General features: G+C 49.6%; 1 pseudogene; it reads right to left on the bottom strand.

Annotated features, from left to right (window-relative positions):
- Positions 1-3768: 3768 nt before the first annotated feature.
- On the bottom strand, positions 3769-9472 carry LOC147109631 (cytochrome P450 1B1 pseudogene; annotated as a pseudogene).
- Between the last annotated feature and the right edge of the window lie 503 nt (positions 9473-9975).

The following is a 9975-nucleotide window of genomic DNA, read 5'->3' as shown; positions in this document are numbered from 1 at the left end:
ACTATCGACCCCCCAAACTATCGACCCCCCAAACTATCGACCCCCAAACTATTGAACCCCCAAACTATCGACCCATCAACCAATGACTCACCAAACTATCGACCCCCCAAACTATCGACCCCCCAAACTATCGACCCCCAAACTATCGACCCCCAAACCATCGACCCCCAAACCATTGACCCCCAAACCATCGACCCCCAAACCATTGACCCCCAAACCATCGACCCCCCAAACCATTGACTCCAACCCATCAACCCTCCAAACTATCGACCCCCCAACTATCGACCCCAAACTATCGACCCCCCAAACTATCGACCCCCCAAACTATCGACCCCCAAACTATCGACCCCCCAAACTATCGACCCCCCAAACTATCGACCCCCCAACTATCGACCCCCAAACCATCGACCACCCAAACCATCGACCCCCCAAACCATCGACCCCCCAAACCATCGACCCCCCAAACCATCGACACCCCCAAACCATCGACACCCCAAACCATCGACCTCCCCAAACCATCGACCCCCCAAACCATCGACCTCCCCAAACCATCGACCTCCCCAAACCATCGACCTCCCCAAACCATCGACCACCCAAACCATCGACCCCCCAAACCATCGACCCCCCAAACCATCGACCCCCCCAAACCATCGACCCCCCAAACCATCGACCCCCCAAACCATCGACCTCCCCAAACCATCGACCCCCCAAACCATCGACCACCCAAACCATCAACCCCCCAAACCATCGACCCCCCCAAACCATCGACCCCCCCAAACCATCGACCCCCCAAACCATCGACCTCCCAAACCATCGACCCCCCAAACCATCGACCTCCCAAACCATCGACCCCCCCAAACCATTGACTCCAACCCATCAACCCTCCAACCCATCAACCCTCCAAACTATCGACCCCCCAACTATCGACCCCCAAACTATCGACCCCCCAAACTATCGACCCCCCAACTATCGACCCCCAAACTATTGACCCCCAAACTATGAACCCACCAATGACCCACCAACCAACAACCCTCCAAACTACTGACCCTCCAAACTATTGAACCCCCAAACTATCGACCCATCAACCAATGACTCACCAAACTATCGACCCCCCAAACTATCGACCCCCAAACTATCGACCCCCCAACTATCGACCCCCAAACTATCGACCCCCAAACTATCGACCCCCAAACTATCGACCCCCCAAACTATCGACCCCCAAACTATCGACCCCCCAAACTATCGACCCCCAAACTATCGACCCCCAAACTATCGACCCCCAAACTATCGACCCCCAAACTATCGACCCCCCAACTATCGACCCCCAAACTATCGACCCCCAAACTATCGACCCCCCAACTATCGACCCCCAAACTATCGACCCCCAAACTATCGACCCCCAAACTATCAACCCCCAAACTATCGACCCCCAAACTATCGACCCCCAAACTATCGACCCCCCAAACTATCGACCCCCAAACTATCAACCCCCAAACTATCGACCCCCAAACTATCGACCCCCAAACTATCGACCCCCAAACTATCGACCCCCAAACTATCGACCCCCAAACTATCGACCCCCAAACTATCAACCCCCAAACTATCGACCCCCAAACTATCGACCCCCAAACTATCGACCCCCCAAACTATCGACCCCCAAACTATCAACCCCCAAACTATCGACCCCCAAACTATCGACCCCCAAACTATCGACCCCCCAAACTATCGACCCCCAAACTATCGACCCCCAAACTATCGACCCCCAAACTATCGACCCCCAAACTATCGACCCCCAAACTATCGACCCCCAAACTATCGACCCCCAAACTATCGACCCCCCAAACTATCGACCCCCAAACTATCGACCCCCCAACTATCGACCCCCAAACTATCGACCCCCAAACTATCGACCCCCCAACTATCGACCCCCAAACTATCGACCCCCAAACTATCGACCCCCAAACTATCAACCCCCAAACTATCGACCCCCAAACTATCGACCCCCAAACTATCGACCCCCCAAACTATCGACCCCCAAACTATCGACCCCCAAACTATCGACCCCCAAACTATCGACCCCCAAACTATCGACCCCCAAACTATCGACCCCCAAACTATCGACCCCCAAACTATCGACCCCCAAACTATCGACCCCCAAACTATCGACCCCCAAACTATCGACCCCCAAACTATCGACCCCCCAAACTATCGACCCCCAAACTATCGACCCCCAAACTATCGACCCCCAAACTATCGACCCCCAAACTATCGACCCCCCAAACTATCGACCCCCAAACTATCGACCCCCAAACTATCGACCCCCAAACTATCGACCCCCAAACTATCGACCCCCAAACTATCGACCCCCAAACTATCGACCCCCAAACTATCGACCCCCCAAACTATCGACCCCCAAACTATCGACCCCCAAACTATCGACCCCCCAAACTATCGACCCCCAAACTATCGACCCCCCAAACTATCGACCCCCAAACTATCGACCCCCCAACTATCGACCCCCAAACTATCGACCCCCAAACTATCGACCCCCAAACTATCGACCCCCCAAACTATCGACCCCCAAACTATCGACCCCCCAAACTATCGACCCCCAAACTATCGACCCCCCAAACTATCGACCCCCAAACTATCGACCCCCAAACTATCGACCCCCCAAACTATCGACCCCCAAACTATCGACCCCCAAACTATCGACCCCCAAACTATCGACCCCCAAACTATCAACCCCCAAACTATCGACCCCCAAACTATCGACCCCCAAACTATCGACCCCCCAAACTATCGACCCCCAAACTATCGACCCCCAAACTATCGACCCCCAAACTATCGACCCCCAAACTATCGACCCCCCAAACTATCGACCCCCAAACTATCGACCCCCAAACTATCGACCCCCAAACTATCGACCCCCAAACTATCGACCCCCAAACTATCGACCCCCAAACTATCGACCCCCAAACTATCGACCCCCCAAACTATCGACCCCCAAACTATCGACCCCCAAACTATCGACCCCCCAAACTATCGACCCCCAAACTATCGACCCCCCAACTATCGACCCCCAAACTATCGACCCCCAAACTATCGACCCCCAAACTATCGACCCCCAAACTATCGACCCCCAAACTATCGACCCCCAAACTATCGACCCCCAAACTATCGACCCCCCAAACTATCGACCCCCAAACTATCGACCCCCAAACTATCGACCCCCAAACTATCGACCCCCAAACTATCGACCCCCAAACTATCGACCCCCAAACTATCGACCCCCAAACTATCGACCCCCAAACTATCGACCCCCCAAACTATCGACCCCCAAACTATCGACCCCCCAACTATCGACCCCCCAAACTATCGACCCCCAAACTATCGACCCCCAAACTATCGACCCCCAAACTATCGACCCCCAAACTATCGACCCCCAAACTATCGACCCCCCAAACTATCGACCCCCAAACTATCGACCCCCAAACTATCGACCCCCAAACTATCGACCCCCAAACTATCGACCCCCAAACTATCGACCCCCCAAACTATCGACCCCCAAACTATCGACCCCCAAACTATCGACCCCCAAACTATCGACCCCCCAAACTATCGACCCCCAAACTATCGACCCCCCAACTATCGAGGGAGGTTGATGATTATAATCAATGACAGGAAAACATTGAACAGCAGTTATTTACAGTAGAAATCTCTCAGTTCATGAAATACACTTAAAAAAATCAGACACACTCAAGAATGTGATATAAAAATACATTTGTGTTATTAATATTCACGGTGGCAGTAATACTGTAGCATACACTAATTAGTAGAATAATTTACACTTATGATCACATACAGTAAGTCAATTATATGAAACATATACATAGTGTATAACATCAATCTGATACAGTATTCAGGAGGCAGTGTAACCAAATGCAGAGTGGAATGAACAAAACACAAATTAACCAGGTTTGCAGGAGGCAGGGAAGTGGGAAGATACTTAACATGTGGTCCAATTTTACCCTGCTCATCTTCACATCTAAATCATTAGTTACATTTGTGTTGTATTGACTTCACAGCATCCAGTGGGGGGTCAGATACACCACAGCAACTGAGGTTTGTATGTGTATGTATGTATATGTGACGTAAGAAAACTACTAGGCACTTGGCCTAAGTATTAAACAAGGCTTTACTCAACTGTTTTACAACATGGTGGTCTAGTTGTGTCCTTCACTAGTTCCTGTTAAGAATGTCCTGCGCAAGCTGGGCCCGTGCCCAAGTATTTATACTCTCCCTGGACAGCGCCACCCGTAGGCCGCTCAGTATTATTTCATAAGTCTTTCTTTCATGAATGACTGATTCATGTCAATATGTGTGTTTGTATGTATGTGTGTATAAGAACATAAGAAATAGGAGCAGGAGTAGGCCATTCGAGCCTGCTCCGCCATTCAATAAGATCATGGCTGATCTTCTACCTCAACTCCACCTTCTTGCATTATCCCCATATCCCTTGGTTCCCTTAGTATCCAAAAATCCACCGATCTGTCTTGAATATACTCAACAACTAAGAATCCACAAGGGTAGAGAATTCCAAAGATTCACCACCCTCTGAGTGAAGGAATTCCTCCTCATCTCATTCCTAAATGACCGACCCCTTATTCTGAGACTGTGACCCTTAGTTCTAGACTCCCCAGCCAGGGGAAACATCCTCCCTGCATCTACCCTGTCAAGCCCCTTAAAAATGTTATACTTATCAATGTGATCATCTCTCATTCTTCTTATATGTGTGTGTGTTTGTATGTGTGCATGTTTGTGTGTATGTATGTGTACGTGTTTGTGTGTATGTATGTGTGTTTGTGTGTTTGTATGTATGTGTTTGTGTGTATGTATGTGTATGTTTGTGTGTATGTATGTGTGTGTTTGTGTGTATGTATGTGTGTTTGTGTGTTTGTATGTATGTGTTTGTGTGTATGTATGTGTATGTTTGTGTGTATGTATGTGTGTGTTTGTGTGTATGTATGTGTACGTGTTTGTGTATGTATGTATATGTATGTGTGTTTGTGTGTGTTTGTGTGTATGTGTGTGTTTGTGTGTATGTGTTTGTGTGTATGTATGTGTGTGTGTTTGTGTGTATGTATGTGTGTGTTTGTGTGTATGTATGTGTGTTTGTGTGTATGTATGTGTACGTGTTTGTGTGTATGTATGTTTGTGTGTAGGTATGTCTGTGTTTGTGTGTATGTATGTGTGTTTGTGTGTGTGTGTGTTTGTGTGTATGTATGTGTGTGTGTTTGTGTGTATGTATGTGTGCGTGCTTGTGTGTATGTGTGTTTGTGTGTATGTATGTGTGTGTGTTTGTGTGTATGTATGTGTGTGTTTGTGTGTATGCATGTGTGCATGATTGTGTGTATGTATGTGTGTGTGTTTGTGTGTATGTGTGTGTGTTTGTGTGTATGTATGTGTGTGTTTGTGTGTATGTATGTGTGTGTTTGTATGTATGTATGTGTGCGTGTTTGTGTGTATGTATGTGTGCGTGTTTGTGTGTATGTATGTGTGCGTAAAGCCAGAAAAAGCTGGAAATACATAGCATGTCTGAAAAGAAAGAAATAAATTAGGTTAAGTTTTCAGATGCAGTCCATGGTCAGAATTGGAGTTCTGACAAAGGGTTAACATCAAAAAAAGTACCTTTTTCAGGTGCTGATGGGCTTTCCACAGCATTTTATGGTTTCATTTCAATTTCCATGATTTTTTTCTCACTTTTATACATGTATACACATTTTACCTTTATACATGTATACACATTTTACTTTTATACATGTATACACATTTTACCTTTATACATGTATACACATTTTACCTTTATACATGTATACACATTTTACTTTTATACATGTATACACATTTTACCTTTATACATGTATACACATTTTACTTTTATACATGTATACATATTCACAGGCCATACATACAGAGCAATAGCAGGGCTAATGTGCTGACAGCTGCTGTTTTGTTGCTCCATTCCTGGACTGCTGTGTAGGTCAGTTGCTGGCTATCAAGATGACCGCAGTACAGGTGAGGAGCACACAGGTAGAGTTAGACTATCCACTCTCACCATTCCCCCAAATCGAGCCCAGCAGGGTTCTTCTTGCTGCCCTTCAACTACCAGTTCACATTAGTTAAACTGGCTATCCAATCAGCTCATTTTTGTTCTAAATAGGTGTTAAAGACAGTTCAGCAGACTCACCTGAAGATAGCTGAAAAATTCAGTATGAATTTCAGAGGAGCCAAAAACTGGGACATCAGATGGTCTTGAAAGAGCAGTTAGTTCGATCCCTCATCCAGTGTGAATGTAAACTGAAACATCACGCCGCACAGAGCAAGACGGGCAGTATAACTCCCCCCCCCCCGCCCCCCACCACCCTCGAAAAACATCAAAAACTTATCCACCAAATCATCTGGACTCCCCCAGAACTAAAGCAGAAGGAACAGAAATCTAAGGCAGCCACAGCCTCTCGGAGCGGCTGCCACGCTGCATAGTCACTCCAAGCAGAGACACTGTGACTGCATGGGAAGCACTCAGGGGATGCGTGTCCACAAACATAGCAAAATTGTTAGTGTGGGCTTTAAGCTTGTGTCTGTTTACAACTGAAATGGATCACAGTTCAAATCTCAGTGCAGTAGAACAGTAGCTTGCGTGTTTCCAATATAACAGGTATTTAAAAAAATACTTTAAAGAGATACAATATGCGTTTAAAAAAAAAATACTTTTTAACTTTAATTTTAAATGAATGACTTACGATTTATGAAAAGACAACAGGGTTGTGGAGGGTTTATGGCTCCCTCTCTCCCTCCCCGTGTGTTCTGTAAACACAATATGAGCCAGAAGAGTATTGAGATGTGTTTCAGAAATAGGTTCCAAGGATAGCGTGAACCCGGGTCCGCGGGATATCAGCACCAGTAATGCCGCTACCCGCGAGGATAGAATCCCTTCTCCGCTATTTTAAAGGGAGCGTTTGACCGGTTGTCGCAGAATGTCTCTCTAAGTGTAATTATGTGACTCGTATCAAACATATCCCATAATTGACTTCAAACACATTTCTAACCAGCCTGATAAACAGCACATTCCAATACTGACAGCTAGGAACAAGACTAAATGTGGAAGTTCATGTGTGAGAGGTTGTACTCGGTGAACGGTCAACTCTTGGGCTGGTCTGATTCATTCCTCTGTTGCTGGCGAGAGGACTGCCCGTGTTCTGCATCACTTCACACTCTATCTCTCTCGCTCTGCCTTTATGCTGGGGAGACTATCCCGCGGTACTTGTCCCTCAGTCTGACCAACACGGTGAAGGATACCGGCCTGATGGTCAGCCCATAAGAGCAGTTCATGCTCAGCTCTTCCGAAGGATTGGCCTCAAAGCTGCACTGGTGCACCAGGATCGCCGTGAAGAGGAATATCTGGATCTTCGACAGTTGCTCTCCGATACATCTCCTCTTGCCCACCGAGAAGATCATGACGCTGTTGGTCAAGTCTCTGTTGATGCTGCCATTCTCGTTCAGAAACCTGCTCGGGTCAAATGTGCCGGGATCCCTCCACTTGTGCTGGTCGTGGTTGACGGACCACTGGTTGATGAAGACCACGGTGTCTTTGGGGATGTGGTAGCCGTTGATGTCCACCTGGGAGGTGGTGGCGTGGGGGATGGTCATTGGGACGAAGCTGGTGAACCTCATGATCTCGTAGATGAAAGCCTCCAGGTAAGGCAGGCGGGCTTTGTCCTCGGCGCTGGGCAGCCTCTCCCTGCCCACCACCTGGTCAATGTCCTCCTGCAGTTTGGTCTGGAGGTGCGGGAACTGGATCAGGTGAAAGAGGATCCAGCTCAGGGCTGTGGACGTGGTGTCCTGGCCTGCTCCCAGGATGTCGGTGACCGACCCTTCGACGTGTTCCTTGGTGAGCCCATCCTGGGTCACCTCGCCCTGCTCGATGGCATCGATGAAGGCGTCGCTCATGTCCCTGGTGGTGCCCGGCTGGTAGGTGTCCCGGTGCTGGACGATCTTGGTACGGACAAACTCGAAGAACTCGCGGTTCAGCTCCTTGAAGTCCTGGTAGACACTGCGGATGGGGTTGGGGAAAGCCTGGAGCCAGGGCATGGCGTCCACCAGGCTGCCGGCACCCACCGTCCGCCCGAACTTCTCATTGCTGCCCAGCAGCTTCCTGAACTCCAGGTCGTCGTGGCTGTAGCGCCGGCCGAAGCACAGGGCGCACAGGACATTGGCCGCAGCCACCGTCAGCTGGCGGGACGGCTCGAAGTGGCGGCCACTCGCCCCCAGCCTCAGCAAGACCTGGATCAGCTCGCAAGCCTCGCCCACGACGTGTTGCTCGAAGAGCCTCTTGGTGTGGCTGTTGGCCGTGGAGAAAGCCCGCACGGTGCACTGGGCCAGCCGCCGGTGCAGCTTCCACTGCCGGCTGTACCTGCCGAAGGCCATGCTCTTGCCCCCGGACACCAGGCGGAAGGAGGCGAAGTCGGGCCGCCCGGCGAACTTTGCGCTGTGCTTGAGTAGCGCCTGCCGGATGGTGGCCTCCCCGTTCAGCACCACGATGTCGTAGCGCCCCAGGCGGATCTGGAAGAGGTCCCCGTAGCGCCGGGCCATCCGAGAGAAGGTCAGGTGGGGCGAGCTGCCCAGCTGCATGGCATTGCCCACCAGCGGCCAAGCGAAGGGGCCGGGGGGGCTCCGCCGCCGCCAGTGCCGCCAGTGCCTCAGCCACCTGCAGGCTTCCAGGCAAGCCAAGAGGACCAAGGAGAGGAGTAAGGCGGGCTGCACCTGCAGCCTCCAGTCCTGATCCATCCCCAGCACAGGATCCATGGGTTCGGGTGCAGGCGAGGGTCCCAGGGCTGGCTGGAGATCAGCTTCTACTCCTGGGCTCAACCTTTGCAATTGTCTCTATCTCCCTCTTTCACCTTCTCTCAGTCTCTTTCTCAAATCCCAAACTCTTTTCCACACCGACCTGCAGCTCCAAGTCCTCCAGATCTGTTTGGAGACGATTGCTCAGTTTCTGCACTTCTCCAAACTTTCTTCTGCAACTTTAATCCTTTTTTCACATATATATAAAAGAATTATTTTTCACTCATTTGCTCCTTTTCCCTTGTAGTTTTGCTACCTTTTCCTTCTTTCTTTTTGCAGACTCTGTTGTCCTTGAGACTTGCCGGAGCCGCCTTGCCTTGAGCTGGAAGGACTCTCCCCTGGTCCGGCCCCGCTCCCCGAGCTGGTCAGTGCTCCGCTCCGAAGCGCTGTGGGTTGTGACTGGGCTTTTTCTTCCCATTTAAAGAGTGCGGGGACCCGCGGACTCTCCTCCCTTTCAAACTGTCTAGCTTCATTCATCCTGTTACGTGATGTCAAACCAATGGGAATAAACGGCTCTTGGGTTGGTAAATCCATTGCTAAAGCGAAGGCGAGCAAGTTCCCCTTTCTCCCCCAAGATAAGCGTGACCCTTGTTGGCTCCGATCCTCGAGAGAGGGAGAGCGTTACCTCCTCTTAAAGAGGCTACGCCAGTCTAAGAGTCAACTTAAAGCGGCAACATCAGTTACGAAGCAGGCACCAGCTTCGGCCTTAGATGTGTCAAAATAAAGGCTAGGTGAAAAAAAATGACATACGTTCGAGATATATTAATTATGCAAGAAATAGCCGACAATGCGACCCAGAACCGGCAGACAGCGATCCTGTTTAAAGCATTTCCTAAATTAGCTGGAGTTAGTTATAGGCAGTTCTTGTAAGAAAGAACTTGCATTTATACAGGCCTTTTCACAATCTCAGTAATTTGCAAAGCCAATGAAGTACTTTTGGAGTGTAGTCACTGTTGCAATGCAGGAAACGCAGCAGCCAATACACGCACAGCAAGCTCCCACAAACAGCACTGTGATAATAAATAGATAATCTGTTGTAGGTTGGTTGAGGGATAAATGTTGTCCAGGGCA

Source organism: Somniosus microcephalus, chromosome 12 (genome assembly GCF_052327205.1).
Source record: "Somniosus microcephalus isolate GS21.2 chromosome 12, FLI_Smic_1.0, whole genome shotgun sequence".
NCBI lineage: Eukaryota > Metazoa > Chordata > Chondrichthyes > Squaliformes > Somniosidae > Somniosus > Somniosus microcephalus.
This window is presented reverse-complemented; position numbering and strand designations above follow the sequence as displayed.